Source organism: Lygodium microphyllum, chromosome 25, assembly GCF_053477565.2.
Source record: "Lygodium microphyllum isolate KBCC chromosome 25, Lygodium_microphyllum_v1.1.10, whole genome shotgun sequence".
Taxonomy (NCBI): domain Eukaryota; kingdom Viridiplantae; phylum Streptophyta; class Polypodiopsida; order Schizaeales; family Lygodiaceae; genus Lygodium; species Lygodium microphyllum.
Genome location: NC_141159.1, coordinates 40153200 through 40170269, shown reverse-complemented (window position 1 = coordinate 40170269; position 17070 = coordinate 40153200).

Sequence of the window (17070 nt, the reverse complement as noted above, 5' to 3'; positions counted from 1 at the left end):
ATAGATGGAGTCTAATTAATATTAGTAGATTCACGTGCATGGAACCACATTGACTCCACCTTTCCAGGCTTTGCACGAGAGCCAAGGAAACTTCGGCTCGGTCTTGTTATGGATGGTGTGAATCAATTTGTGCTCCACTCAACTTCTTACAGTGTGTGACTTGTAGTCCTTATTAACTACAACATCCCACCAAGGCTTTCTATGAAGAAGGGATACTTGATCCTTAGCTTGCTCATTCATAGGCACTACGAAGTCAAGAATATGGACATCTACCTCCATCCATTAGTTGATAAGCTCAAGATTTTGTGGGAGGAGGGGGCCGCCGCCATGGAAGACATGAGCAAGTGTGATGATTGATGGTGTACTGCCAATATATGAGCCATTCTCATGCGGCCCATTCATGTTGGTGATATCTAGCATAGCTTGTTCAAGTTTTTGTTGACTAAATAGGGGTGTTGGGACAAGTTTGGTTACCTCAGGTTATCGTGCATATCCATTGTGTGGGCCACAATTAGACTCCCGAAGGTCACTAACCATGAAGAAGATAGTATATCAAGGATACCCCGCTTTCTTGCCAAAGGATCATGAACTAAGGGAAGGTTTTCTTGGACAACCTCTAGCATGAATGAATGCCCAAAGCTGGTATGAGTTGAAAATGGTCCACACGGAGTCACATCCAAATGGAATGTGACGGTTCTTAGTTTTTTACGAGTTGTCGTATTGGAACAACTTATAGATCAACAATTTGTTGGGTCTCATGCATATTTTCAAGAATGTGGGTAGCTTATTATAGGACCACATCATAGGAAAGAGAGAAACTATAGGGGCATGAATGGATTTGAAGGAGATAGGCAAGATGGAGGTGCTTTGGCCACAATTGAGGACTAATGGTCACTTGCAACCACTTCGCGCTCCTTGGGTCATGTCCACTAAAGAAGAGCACATTGTGAAGCAACTTATCTGGTCTATCTGCACTCTGATGTGTATGATGCATTCTCTCAAATCTGCTTTCTCTAAAGATGACCAACTATCAGGGCTAAAATCCTATGATTGGCATAAGATATGTCAGGTTTGTCCTCGCCTCAATTGCAAGTAGCATGCATATTTTTCAATTTAGTGTCTAGTCAGTGTTTGTAATGCTTCTCCATTTGTGGTAGTTTGTACTACCGATCACGATTGTGGGATACCTCACTCCAAAAATACGCGAGACAATTTACAGGTTATCGAATTTAGTGCAATGGATCTCACAAAAGGAGATCAAGATATCCTCTATTGAATCCACAAGGTGGGGAGTGGTGGAGACGACCTACCTCTTTGAGAAGTACCTGCCCACCAGCATGCTCACGATACAATCTCACGGCTCCACTGTAGCTCTCCTACATCTCAAGGATTGGCCCCTTGATGCACTGCTCCAACATAAATAACAAATGTACAAGCTCCACTCTTTTGTCCATCGAATGATCTAGGAATTGATATTTTCTCACTGAACTTATCCCAAGGAACCGCTCATCTATCCTACAACCTAGGGATCCTCACACACTTTGCGTTGGTTATTTATTTAGGCAATCAAGTGCTATAGATCCAGGTTTTATACTATATGGCATGCAAAATGAAAAAGTGTATGCCCATTGTGCGAAACCATTTTATGATTAAAAATTAGCCACGTGGTGTGCAAAGGTAGTTCTTTAATGATTTTTGATCTACATGATATTGTTGCGTTGCTAAAGACTAGCACTGAACTTAATCGTGCCACTAATCTCTTTAGACTTAAGTTTTTATCAGTCTATATGCTTTTCATAAACCAAATGAATAAGAATTTCATGTATTTCTAGCAGTCTCTCACTTCTACAATCCCTCCTTCCCCTAACCATTTAGGTTTTGCTTCGTTGCATAGGTGTAGGGGTTTATTTTTTGTGTCATTTTTCATATGAAAAGCGATTAAAAATGCATTAAAACATACAAACAAGGATTAACTGTAAGAAGCTGGAAATAACAAGTTGGGAATAACAAATAAGTGTTAATAATGTTGATATTATGCCATGTCACACTGACATTGGTATAAAAGGAGAGAAGATGTAATTTTTCACATCTTTTTGACACATTAATACAATTACAATCTTTCTCTCCCTTCTTGCTCACAGCTTCTATGGCTTCCCCTTCTTTCTTGTCTTTCTCTCTCTAAATCTAGTCTTTCTCTCTCCTCGTCACTCTTATTCTCTCTCTTTCTGCAGTCTTTCTCTCTCTTCTGCAGTCTTCTCTCTCCTCTTTCTCTCTCCTTGGTTCTCTCTCTGACAAGTGGTATCAGAGCTTGAGTCTTTGATCTATTATTTTCTTCCATTTTCAGTCCCATTTTCCTATTTCAAAATCAATTTCAGACAAAAATGGTACAAGACAGTGACTAGTGGAGTGCTGCAAGACATCTACAGTTAGTAAGAGACTACATCTGGAGATATCCACGGCTGAATGAATATTTCAGAAATGCATATCATGCTAATTGCTTAGAACACTAGCCTCTGCCATGTTGATATTCCCACCGAGGAAAAAGGTGGATGCCGGGGGAGATAGTGAGACAAAAGAGAGGTGACCCTCCCTCACTATCGAAGATCCCGAAGGGGTGCAACCAACTGACCCGGGGGGAACTTTGCCCACCTCCCGGTGATTCGGAGCCCGTGTAGGGAGCGTGTCATGCCATTTTATCCCTCACACAGGTACAGCGAGTGGAGGATTGAAGATTGAATACTTTCCAAGGACTCAAGTACCTACAGGACCAAAACAGGGTAAAACAGGGAATTTATAGGTCACTTACACGGTATTTACAGGTGGTTAGAGGTACACCATTCATTGCTGAAGGGCCTAAGTGCAAGAGAGTATACAAACCAATTCCTCAACTTGACCATGTATGTTGAAAGCATCAGTGATGAGGCTAAGCTTCACAAGTTTATGTATGGTTTGGAGCCATCTTTGTCAGCTGATGTTATGGCACAAAATCCTACTTTACTTTTCAAGGCTATTGAGCTTGCGGAGCGCTATGCAAGAAAGTATAGGAAAGAATCTTCATTTCAGCCTAGTTATGGACAGCCAAGGACTGTTTTAAAGCAGGGACAAGTTGGTAACATTTATGGCAGCAATCATGTGCCTAATGGGAGCTTACGGGTACCAACTTATCCTCCATTTAATGCTTCTAGGCCTCAAAGCAATTTCAGGACAGCAAACAGTCCAAAGGTTGAATTTAAACAGGGTGATAACAAGCCTAAGTCCACTTCAGCTAATACAAATCCCAAATCTATTCCCATGGATCTTTATAAGGAAAGGAAGGACAAGGGCTTATGTTTCAAGTGTGGAGAAAAGTATACACCTAATCATGCTTCAAAGTGTGTATACAAAAATGCCAAGCCAAAGCTTCAGAGTATGCTAGTTCTTGAGGATTTTGAAGATGACATCGATGAAGCTAATGCAGTGGCAATCAATGCTGAAAATGAAGATCTTGAGGAGGACATTGGACAGGAGTACTTTTATGATCCAGCCGACTCTTTTCCTTTTGATCCAGGTGGAAATGTTCCCTTTGACCCTGGTGGATCTTGTGATGAGTCGCTTGTTGTCACAAATTGTTTTATTTCTATGGATGCTTGGACAAGATCTAAGAGCCCTAATACACTTCATATGAAGGGAAGCATATGTGGAAAGCCAGTGTTCATCCTGATAGACAGTGGTAGTACTCACAGTTTTGTCAATAAGTCCATCGTGGACAAGTTAAATTGTGTTCCCACAGACTTACAGCAGCCCATTAGAGTACAAGTGGCTAATGGTGAAGAGAAAATCAGTACACAGATTTGCCCACAGGTTTCTTTGCAGTTGGCTGAAAATTTTGAAGCCAAAGTAAACCTGATCACTTTGGAAATGGGGCCCATAGATATTGTACTTGGTTGTGATTGGTTGATGATATTAGGTAGGATCACTATGGATTTCTCACAGTTATATATGGAGTTTATTTCCAATGGACAGCTCATCCATTTATAGGGAATTCCTAGTAGATCTGATTTTCAGCTTATCACCATTCAACAACTCAAAAGAGAGTATAAGAAGTGCTCACAAATATTTGTTTTGCATTTGAACAAAGAAACACAGGATCAACCCAATAATTCATCAAACTATCCAGCCTTGACAGCTCTTCTTGAGGAGTATAGAGATTTGTTTGAAGTACCTACTTCATTGCCTCCTAAGAGAGCGGTGGATCACCCCATTGATTTGGAGCCCAACTCAAAGACAATCAATAAGCCACCTTATAGATTATCAAAGTGTGAACGAGAGGAAGTAGCCAAGCAAATCAAAGAACTTCTTGAAATGGGATTCATTGAACCAAGTTCTTCACCTTATGCATCTCCAATCCTATTAGTCAAAAAGAAAGATGGATCTTTCAGAATGTGCATTGACTACAGGGATCTCAATAAGATAACAGTGAAGAACATATATCCTATACCGAGGATTGATGATTTGCTTGATGAGCTTAAGGGGGCTCGATTCTTCACAAATATTGATTTGAGATTAGGGTATCATTAGATTCGCATGTGAGAGGGTGATGAAGTCAAGACTGCTTTCAGAACTGATCGTGGGCTCTATCATTTCTTGGTGATGCCATTTGGGCTTACAAACACTCCAGCTACCTTTCAAAGCCTGATGAATAAGATCTTGCAACCTTTCCTCTTTCAGTTTGTCTTAGTGTTCTTTGATGACATTTTGATCTATAGCAAGACTTTACAGGATCACTTGGCACATATGAGGAAGGTTTTTGATGTATTGAGTCAGCGAAAAAGGAACACAGGCTGATCCCAAGAAGGTGCAATGCATAAGAGATTGGCCAACACCTACTACTACTACCTCTCTTAGAGGATTCCTTGGTCTATCTTCATTCTATCACCGATTTATAAAGCATTATGCGGAAATTGCAGCTCCTTTGACTGACAGGTTGAAGAAGGAGGCTTTCTTTTGGGATGCTCTTGCAAATAGCAGCTTCAACCAGTTAAAGGAACTACTTACTTCTGCTCCTATATTAGTATGCCTGGATTTCTCCAAAGAGTTTACTATACAGTGTGATGCTAGTGGCCATGGCATTGGGACTGTTTTGCTTTAGGAGCATGGAGTAATTGCATTTGAGAGTTGTAAGCTTACAGATAAGGAGATGGCCATGAATGTTTATGACCAGGAGATGTTGGCTATCCTGCATGTAATCAAGAAGTGGCACCATTACTTATATGGCAGTCGATTCAGAGTACATAGTGATCACCGGGTACTCAAATATTTTCTTACTCAGTCAAATCTCACTCCAAAGCAACGTCACTGGGTAGCTACATTACAGAATTATGACTTTGACATCACTCATACAAGGGGCAAAGATAACATAGTGGCTGATTCTCTTTCTCGTATGTGGGCCTGCAAAGTGTCACCCATGACAGAATTACATAATGATTGAATTGAAGAACTACAGGAGGCCTATCTTTTAGATGAGGAATTCAGCCAAATCTTTTAGAAATTACAGCAAGGTCTTATGGAAGAAAACTCGCATTACCAGCTTAAAAATGGTCTTATTTGGTGGAAAGGCAAGATTGTTATTCCCTCTACTTCTTCTTTTAAGCGGAAAATTATGGAGGAGTTACATTCTTCACCTTTAGCTGGACATTTGGGAGTTTTCAAGACTTATGACAGGATCAGTAAAAGCTTTTATTGGAAAGGACTGTGGAAAGATGTCAAGGACTTCGTTATGAAGTGTATGCCTTGTCAGCAAAATAAGGATAGCACCCATAAGCCAGGAGGTTTGTTATAGCCATTGCCTATTCCTACGGGTAAATGGACTCATATTACTATGGACTTTATCACTGGATTACCTACTACTAAGAAGGGGTGGAATAGTATTTATGTGGTGGTTGACAGACTCACCAAAGCAGCTCATTTTATCCCAACAAAAATTCAGTTTCCTGCTTCTCAAGTGGCCAACCAGTTTATGGAGCATATTTTTAGACTACATGGATTACCGCAGGTGATTGTCCATGATAGGGACTCAAAGTTTATGAGTAACTTCTCGCAAGCGGTATTTACATCTATGGGCGCTAAGTTGGCTCCATCAACGGCTTATCATCCCCAAACTGATGGACATACAGAGAGAGTTAATAAATGGTTGGAGACTTATCTTCGCCATTTTTGTTGTGATGTCCAAACCTCGTGGGATTCTTGGTTACACCTGGCTGAGTTTGCTTACAACAATTCCACTCATGCGAGCATAGGAGTTTCACCCTTTGAGGCTTTGTATGGTTACAAGGTGCCCTTACCCATAGTCATCTTTAATGAAAAGATCAATCCTCATGGGAAGGAGGAGTTGGAAAGAATGCAGACCCTTCTTCAGCAATGCAAGGTGAATCTAAGGAAGGCTCAAGATCAAATGAAGATGTATGCTGATGAGAAGAGGAGGCCTTTAGAGTTCTAAGAAGGAGAGCTGGTTTTGTTAAAGGTGCCCAAATCCAAGTACACTACGTTAAAAGATGGATCCAGTAATAAGCTTGCCCGCAGGTTTTATGGCCCTTACAGGATCCTTAAGTGGATTGGAGATTTGGCATACAAACTAGAGCTTCCCTCTTCTACAAAGATTCATAACGTCTTCCATGTTAGTCAGCTCAAGCCCTATTATGGTGATCCAGTGGATATAGTTGATGAGGTGCCACCTATTGATGAAGATGGTCTTGTTCAGTACATCCCAGAGACTGTTATAGGTTAGCGTGAAAAGAAGCTTCGATCACGTTCTATTGTGGAATATTTGATCAAATGGAGAGGTTTACCATCTGAAGAGGCTTCTTGGAGACCTGATTCTATATTGGATGAGTATCCATACTTGAGGGAGACATTGGTGGGCTGAAGCCTATTGCTTATGGAGCTAGTAATGATGCAGACTGGTTCAGGACAGCACGCTGTTTTAGAACAGTTTTTATCGTACCTAGTTTTCAGAATTAAGCTATCTATATGGGCTTAAAGTACTCTTCAAGAGCTTCATTTTGATATATGGTACATCTCATTTGGATACTTCTATCAAAAGTTATAGCAGATTTGGTCCAGCAGGGACTGTTTATTCAGCAAGCTGTCTACTTTGTTTTGGGACTATTTGTTGAAGACTTCATGGCTCCATTTGCTTCTGAAGTATTTCAAATTATATATATAGTTGGGCCTTACTTCCATTCTTCAAATTCAGCTCTTGTAATGGTCATTCTTCATTCATTTTCCATTTGTAAAGCTGTAAAACAGAGTAGTACTCTGTTCTATCCATCTCCTTTCTAGTTGTTTCTAGGTTTGTTTTTTAGGACAAAAACTTTTGGGAAGGGATGGATTGTAAGAAGCTGGGAATAACAAGCTGGGAATAACAAATAAGTGTTAATAATGTTAATATTATGCCATGTCACACTGACATTGGTATAAAAGGGAGAAGATGTAAATTTTCACATCTTTTTGACACATTAATACAATTACAATCTTTCTCTCCCTTTTTGCTCACAGCTTCTATGGCTTCCCCTTCTTTCTTGTCTTTCTCTCTCTAAATCTAGTCTCTCTCTCCTCGTCACTCTTATTCTCTCTCTTCCTGCAGTATTTCTCTCTCTTCTGCAGTCTTCTCTCTCCTTTTTCTCTCTCCCTGGTTCTCTCTCTGACATTAACCAAGGCATCCACAAACATTAATCATATTTTTTCTTATTTATTTATCGCGAAAACCTAAACTTTTCTATTTTTCTCTATTTATTTCTTCAAAATTTATGAAAAATCAGAATTGTGAGCTCTCGCTGATCAAAAGTACTCAGCCCCATTTTTATATTCATTTGTACTCCATGGGAACTTAAAACACTCACTAAAACCCATAATTTTCATGATTTATTCAAAAATCGCACTTTGTGGGTTTTACGTGTTTTGAAGAAAAATTATTATGTCATCAAAATTTCTGGTTTTCTTCTTTCATTTTAGAGATAGCAAGCAAGATCAATCATCATCAATCATTTCCTTCAATTATCTTTCATCAAACAAAGAAAAAGAACACTTACTCATAGAAACCCGCATGTTCAAGGCGCGTATCCCGAGTTTGAGAGGCCACTAACCCTTCCCTCTTTCCGTTGATGCGCTCTTTAGCCCCAATCTATGTCCTCTACCACTCCATCAGCATCGTTTGCTTCAAAATCGTCATCAACCCCATCCCCTTCTCTCTTTCATTGATGCATGTGAACAGCCCAAAAGAGGAGAGAGGAAGGAGGACAGAGAAAGACTAAAAATCAGAATTTCCTTCCCTTCAACATATTACACATGGTTACCATCAAAATCTTGCCCTTTTTGTATAGATCAAGGATCTCCCCCTCTCTCTCTATATGATTGAGCATCCAAGAGGGACAAAAATTCCCAAAAAATGGGGCGCCAATAAAAAAACGCCCCTCCCTACATCTTGACATGTTTTTTTATGTTTTCTCTATTTAGAGTTTCATTTCATTTCATTTATAAAATGCCCACTTCAAAAACACCACTTTCACACTACCGTAGAAGGGTTCTCGGCTTGTTTGGGGGTGCAAATGGACTTCAATTCTTGATCTGACTGGATGACTGGCTTTGTAGCATCAAAATATATAAAGTTGGGCCCCATTCCACACTTCCCAGCTCGTGGATCCAAAAGCTACTTTATAACGCCAAACCTTGCAGGGATTAAATGGGGGTCAAATAACCTCCGATCGATGAACCGAGTGAGAGCGGAGTTTTGAGCCCGGGATGTGCCTAACATTTGCCAAAAAATTCAGAATTTAGGGAAAAAATATTTAACATCATAGGCGGTGGTTGCAGCTAGGACGATTTTAAGCACCAAGTGAAAGACGGCTTTTAAAAGGCGCCCGAGCGACACTTGTGGATTTTTGATAATTTTTTCGAGTGCAGTACGGCTGTCAGGAGTTGCCAGTCAATGCGGGATGTCAAGCCGGACGCCCAGGATTTTTCAGAGCTCAAATTGGATGCCGGACGAGGAAAGGGCCACAAATTGGCAAGATATGAAAAGATGGACAAGTTTGAGGCCAAAAGGGGGGGTGCCCTTTGGAGCCTTGACCCCCCCTAAATTCTATGCAACATCTTGATGAAAAAACGTGAAGGAAGAGTATGGCGTGATCAGAAAATGACGGCCGAAAAATGCGCTCCTTGATCATGATGGAGATTCCTGGCTGTGAGCACCCCATGGAACAGACATTGGGGTTTGATTTCTCTCTCTTGGCTGATCTTATCGCCGCCCTTCATGCGTGGAATGGCTGTGTGGATGAAGAGAACAGATTCTAGTCTTTCTCTCTCCTCCCTCTCTCTCTTCTCTATGGGCTGTTCATGTGTACCCTCTTGAAGGAGGAACCGTGAAGGGAGAATGAAGGAAATGGTGAAGGAAATTGATGCAGATGCTGAAGATTGATGTACAGTATTGAATTGAGAGCAATGGAGGCTCCGTTTGCTGAGTATGCAATCATTCAAGGCGTCTTGGGTTATGTAAAAACACGGTATGATCATTTTTATGAAGAAAATGAAGGATTTTTGATAGTTTATGATGATAATTATGTTCTTATTGGATGAAAATTTATTTGTGTGCTGTTTGCATTATGAGTAATTGTTGTTTATCATAAAATCTTGGTTTTACAATGATTTACATGCTTCATTTAATTCCTGTAAACCCGAAAAGCAGTTTTTAAGTGGTAAAATTATAGTTTTTCCATTTTGGGTGGGTAAAAAGTGTTCCCATGGGGGGAATATGGAAGATAAATTGAATGATAGTATGCTGAAGTGATTGAAACAAGAAAAACCAAAAAATAGCATGCCAAATAAATTGAATGATAGTATGCCAAATAAATCAAGAAAATAGGAAAAATAAGGGAAAAATTAGAAATACGTCTTGGAAAAATAAGGAAAAATATAATGATTGTTTGTGGATGTATGATAGTGGCAGAGCATAAGGTTTAGCCTCAGTTTTCCCTATCTCTTTGTTAAAGTTTGTGATTTATTGCTTTCTATACATCAAAACATGACAAAATGAACCTCTACATCTATGCAATGAAAGCAATACCTAAATGTAGGGGGTTGGGATGTTTGAATGGTGTGATTTGCGTGCTGATTGTTACTAATTTTCTGATGCATACCATGACATAGAGGTTTGTGTATTTTAATTAAGAGGATAGTAGCACGAGTGTGATCTCGGTGCTATCCTTTCATCGCCGCAATGCGTTAGAGAATAAGCAATTAAAAGCCTGGTTGTGCACAAGCACGTTGCTGATTTGAAAATGATGTTTGAGTACTTTAGGATTATTTACCTTTGCATGTGCATGATGATCATGGTATCGAAATAAAAAACCTAGATGCATAGCACCTGTTTTCAATCACAATGACCCACGTTTGAGTGAGGCAAGGCATCCTAAGCTGTAGGATAGATGTTCAGTTCTTAGGAGATTATTTGGAAAGGAAACATGCTATCATCTCCTAGATTACTTTCGAAAATGAAGAGTGGAGTTTGTTCGTTTGTTTTATATGTTGAGCAGCGCATCAAGCGGCCAATCCCTGCGATGTAGGAGAGCTGCAGTGGGGCCGTGGTGTTTCTACCGAGAGGTTGCCTCCATGTATGTGATTATCGTGGCATTTCCAGTGTGTATGGGTTCTCCCTCTGAGGAGTTTATAGAAAGGGAAACGTTGAACTACAAAACTATAAAACTATAAATGCATAGATTAGGCTTTAGGGTGGTTTGTCCTTTAGCAGTAGATAGATGCTCCTGGTCCGCGAGGCCGTGAGGGTGTGTTTGTCTGTTATGAGCATGAGGTCCGGCTAGTGCCATAGCTAGTGCCGGCCCATTTCAGGTCCTATCAGTGGTGCATTTGCTGGGAGCTTCCAACAAGTGGTGGTTCTCGAATCTAGGGTTTGTAGGGACCAAAAAGTTAGTTTATGTCCTCTGACAAGGATCATCAAGCCGAAATACAAAAAGCAGAACGTGCTAAGAGTGCTAGACGGTGGTTGGAGATTGTAAGTCACTATTCTCCTCAAAGGAGTAGTCTGATACACATAAGAGGAAGTGGTCTTAGTAACCCAACTGCTGCACATAGTCCTTTAGGTGCAGGAGGAAGCATAAGTTCTTCCTCTCTTCCACCAAGTCAACCCACTTCAAGTGGGGGTGTGATTCCATCAGTTCAACCTCCTATTGTCAATTCAATTGTCGTCATGGCACAACCCATTGCAATTCTTGTAGGGACGCCGGATCTACCAACTTTAGGAGTTCCTTTGCCCATTTTTAATGGGTTAGCCGAAGAAGATGCAGAGTTTCACATTTGTAAATTCCAAAGATTTATGTTTAATTGCCGCATCCAAGATGAGGGACATCTTATGATGTTCTTTAACATGACATTAAAAGGAAGGGCTGCGGTATGGTATCATAGCATAGAGTGTGGAACCATAATCACAATCGACCAATTTTATGCAGCTTTCCGAGGAGAATATGCCCCTGAAAGACGTGGCCAATACTGGTTACGTGTTTTCAATGTAACACGCCAAGACCCCCATGAGAATGTGAAAGCCTATGCTAAGAAGCTTAAGAAAGTGTTTCGTAAGTTACAAACTTACATTCCTATTTTGCCGGCTGCCCAATTGTAGTACTTCTTGCATGGATTGGACTTCAATATTCAAGTACAATTGAGCAGTGTGGCTTTGGCTGATATAGACACCGCCATCGTGTAGGCAGAAGGAGTAGAGTCACGATTACAAACGGTCTACTCCTCTCGAATAAATCTTAATGTGGGTCTAGTACTTGGAGGCAATTTACCATTGATGAATGGAAGTCAAGGGATGCCTATGAATAACCCTAATGGGAGAGGAATCATGGTTCAAAATGTAACTTTGCTGCCATCTCCTCCCAGTGTGATTATGCCTATGGCTAGTCAGTTGGCCCCACCAAATGTTGGAGGCCAAGTTTCGAACCCTAATGTTGTTCCTCTGAGTCAATAACCAATGCCCAATCAAATTGTTAGGCCAATGGAACGACAGATAGATGATCAAGGCTATGAGTTGAGTGCCTCTAATGTCCTTGGCGAAGTTAAGGATATGATGAAGCATTACACCGACATGATTTCTGAGAAATATCCGCAAATAGCTGTTGACGTGAATTTCTTGAAGAAGCAGCAGAATCTGATAGGGAGTCGACGCCCTGAAGAGGGTGGACCCTCAAGATTCAGCTGTAAGTGGTGTGGAGGACAACATTTTCTTAGAAACTGTCCAAATCTTAAATGTGATATTTGTGGAAAGTCGGGCCATTTAGCCGCTACCTGTTGGAGTAAGATTAGTTCCCTCCAACAAGGGAATAAACAGCTAGGTCCAGTTAATCATAGAGTGCAAGGTAATAACCTGTAGCAAAATGATGGACCAAGATAAATATTGCAAAGGGGAAAGCCCACTATAGAAGAGTTGCCACAAGGAAATGGAATCAGCCTGATTGAGACTGTATGCGTCAATGGCGCTGAAACCTCTAACCTAAGAGCCGTGACAAGAGGCCAAAAGGCTAAAGAGGTTGATAAAGGGAATGCAAAACTGGTCGAGAGAAACCCTAAGCAAGGGGATAAGGAGACACAAGTCCTGAATCTTGGAGTGGAAGGGGGACCTCTAAGGCCTATTGACAAGAAAGTCGATCCTAAGAAGGATGAGGAAGTGCCAAGAAAGAAGGCAAGAGCTAAAAAAGAAGAACCAAAACCGGTCCCGAGACCAAAAGAAAGAATGGTTTGGCGAGAAAAGAGAGCTTTGGCTACCTATCATGATTTTGATTTAGCAAGTTCTCTTTGCGAAGTTAAACCGGATGTAAACCTCTTACAGTTGATTAAATTATCTTCAGGAGTACGCAAGGAATTCAAAAAGATCCTGCGTATTGGGTATGTTGTAGAACCTTTGGACATAGCACGAGTAGGGGAAGATTGGTTTGACCATGCTGAAAAGAATTGCCCTAGGGTTCCGGCATATGTGGATGGAATATTAGTGGAGCATGCTATCGTAGACTGGGTCCTCCATCAATATCATAAGTTCAGAGTTGATGGAGAGGTTGGGTCTAGGCATCCAAAAAGACAGCTCCACCCTTCTTAGAATGGCTGATGATAGTCTAAGGCAACCAGAAGGTTGTGTTACTAAAGTCCATGTTACAGTCGAACGTGTAGAATGCTTCTTGGACTTTAGGGTGATAAGATTTGCAAGACGTCTGAGCTATCGAGTCTTGCTAGGTAGGCCTTGGATCTTACGAACAGACTATCAAGTCGACATATCTGCCGGTTGAGTGGTTCTAGGTAGAGGTGCTAATCGAGTAATAGTCGACGCTTACCTTGAGTCTCCTCAGAGTGAGAGAGCTCCTTTATCCTCTACTGAATTAGAAACAACAGATGATCCATCTAGTAGTGAGACATCATCCAGTGATGAATCTAAAGAGGGGTCCACTACAGAGATATTTATCAGATAACTCTAAATGAGCCGATAGAGCCGCAAGATAGGATAAGAGACGCGGATGTGATTGAGTTAGACCTTGGCATGCCGAATGACTCGCGGCCAATTAAATTAGGTTCCATGCTCAGTTCAGCAGAAAGGGAGGACTATGTGTCCTTGATTCAGGAATTCCACGATATCTTTGCTTCGAGTTATGACGAGCTGAGAGGCATTCCTCCCAGCCTGGCTGTTCATACTATTCCTGTAAAAGAAGGCAATCGTCCTGTGCGTCAGAAGGTAAGGCGTATTCCTTTTGAATTAAGGGACGGTCTGTTTGAGGAGTTACAGAAGTTACGGAAAGCTGGTTTAATCTTCCCAATGTACAACACATAGAATGGTGTTCACTAGTTGTTATCAGGAAGAAGAAAAACAACCAGATCCGACTATGTGTAGATTTTAGAGAGCTGAATAAGCAGATGGTTAAGGATTACTACCCATTGCCATTTATTGACCAGATTTTGAATCAATTAGCGGGTAGGGAAATATATTCGTTTATGGATTGCTTTGCGGGTTAGAACCAGATGGCAATTGCAGAAGAAAACAAGTTGAAAACAACTTTCATTACTGTCTTTGGTACTTTTGTGTACCATGTGATGGCCTTTGGATTGTGAAATGCACTTGGATCATGGCAACGAACAACAGACAAGACCTTTGGTGACATCTCCCCAGATGAGTTGAAAGTATTTATTGTCAGAGAGAGAACCAAGGAGAGAGAAAGACTACAAGGAGAGAGAGAATAAGAGTGACGAGGAGAGAGAAAGACTAGATTTGGAGAGAGAAAGACAGGAAAGATGAAGAAGCCATGGAAGCTTAGAGCAAGAAGGGAGAGAAAGATTGTAAATGTATTGATTTATCAAAAAGATATGAAAATTTACAACTTCTCTCCTTATATACCAATGTCTGTGTGACATGGCATATTATCAACATTCTAACTATTCCCAACTTCTTACATTTATTGATGACTTGGGGACAGCCACTGTAAGGGAAAGGATGTTGATTATTTTAAGAAAGTGCTTTGAGCGCTGCAGACAATTTTGTATCGCTCTTAATCCACGAAAGTGTGTCTTTGGGGTGCCTTATGGGCTATTGCTAGGCCATGTGGTCAGTTCAGTAGGGATCGCAACTGACCCTGAAAAGATCAAGGTTATAGTTGCTATGAGTCCACCACGCACTCCGAAAGAGGTACATAGCTTTCTGTCATTGGTAGGGTACTATCGCAGGTTTATAAATGCCTTGGCAGAAAGGACGTTACCACTAACGAACTTATTATCCTTTAGCTGTCTATTTGTATGGAGCGACCCTTGTAAGGTAGCTTTCGAGGATGTGAAACAGGAGCTAGTAAAAGCACCAGTTTTAAAAGCACCTAAAAGAGGCGAGGTATTTTATATATTTTCAGCAGCCACCATGCATAGTATCAGTTGTTGTTTAGCCCAAATCGGGGAGGAAAAGTGCTATCATCCGATAGCTTTTGCTAGTCGAAAATTGGGCATATCAGAAATTAACTACATCTACAAGTATTTTATACGAAGGCGGAAGGGCTTAGATTTCTTATGAACAAGCTACAGCCACCTGACCGTTTGGCAAAGTGGTTAATCACTTTGCAGGAGTTTGATTATGAGATTAAGAGTAAGCCATCGAGGTTGCAGGGGATTGTGGAATGCCTTGTGGATTTCGGGGAGCCGAAAGAGACTTTGGCTGAAGGCAGTGATATTGAAGAAATGTTTAAAATTCATACAGCTTCTATCCCATCTTGGTATGCTGCTATCATGCATTATCTATCGACGGGAGAGATTGGAGCTGGTTTATCAAAATCAAAAAAGAGAAAAATCAGACAACAGGCTTTGAAGTTTTCCTTGATCGCAGGAACATTATATCGGCAGGGTGTTGATGATATCTATCGCCGATGTGTGATGCTTGACGAGGTTCCTTTTATCTTAGAGGAGTGCCATGACTCTGCATGTGGAGGGCACTTCGCGGGACGGTTGACGGCACAGAAAGCTTTAAGAGCTGGGTATTGATGGCCGTCCATCTTCCAAGATTCCTTTGAGTATGTTAAGAGATGGGATACCTATCAAAGACATGACAGTAGAGAGAATAGGAAATGCCCACTTACGCCTATCATGGCTATCCTTTCATTTGAGAAGTGGGGCATTGACTTTGTGGGTCCTATCATCCCGTCGTCTACTACTCAGAAGAGGTACATTATAGTAGCAACTGATTATTTTACAAAATGGTCAGAAGCACGGGCGACAAGGCAGAACAATGCAAAAGAGACTGCAAGTTTTCTTTTAGAGTAGATTGTCTGCCGTTTCGGTCCACCGAAGGAACTAGTGTCGGACCATGGAACCCACTTTTTGAATAAAGTGATTAAAATCCTGACTGAGGCTTGGCAAATCAAGCACAATAAAATGACCCCCTATAATCCGCAAGCAAATGGACAAGTTGAAAGTACTAATAAGCAGCTTGTGGGTATCTTGTCTAAAATAGTCTCTGAGAAGAAACGAGACTGGGACAGGAAGTTGTACGTGGCAGTATGGGCATACAATACAATGTTCAAGCGAGCTACCAGCCATACTCCATTTAAATTAGTTTATGGGGAAGAGTGTGTGTTACCCCTTGAAATCGAGTTGCCAACCATACGGTTTTTAATTAACCATTCTTTGGGAGATGAGGATTCACTCTTTGAACGTTTCACGACCATAGCCCACCTGGATGAACTGAAATTGCAGAGCTTAGTACACCAGGAGGTAGCCAAACGTCAGATGAAGCAGTTGCACGACCTTAAAGCAAAGAAGTATACCTTTAAAAAAGGGCAATTAGTTCTGTACTACGATGCGCGTAGAGAGTTGTTTCCAGGAAATCTAGAACCTAGATGGGATGGTCCCTACAAGATTGTTAGGATAGGGAAAAATAGGTCTACAGCTCTACTAGCTTATCTGTAGGGAGTAGAATTTAAAAATAAGGTTAATCTTAATAAGATTAAACCTTATTATTTTTGAGTATGCTAATATGGGAAAATGCATTGCAGGTCCATGCTGGGGCTGATTTGAGACCTATAAAATAGCTTAAAGTTGGTTGATGCGGCGGTTAATTCCTTACTTGGAGCACCCATATCTAAAGTAGAGATACCATCAGGGGAAACTTATCTAGTGGAGCAAAGGATACAAAGTGATTGAGCAAAAAGACGGAACCTTTGTGTGGGAGATCAAAGTCTTCTATCATCACTGCTTATGAATGTTGACAAGTATCCCTATTGAGTTCAATGAAGAAGGTGGGATGGAGCCGTCACTTCATCCTCTAAACATGCTAGATTTTGACTATCATAATTACGAATAAAGGAGTTCGTGATGGCAGGCTATGTAAACCCATTGTGGACGTACACATTCCATTTTGACGGAGCATCCAGGGGCCTAATAAAAAAAGGGAGTGTTGGAGTAGTAATCCGCAGCTGCTTATCTCGGGGTAGGATTCACTAACAACATGGCGGAGTATAAAACCTTGATTATGGGACTACATATTGCCAAGCAAGGTGGTATTCAGCA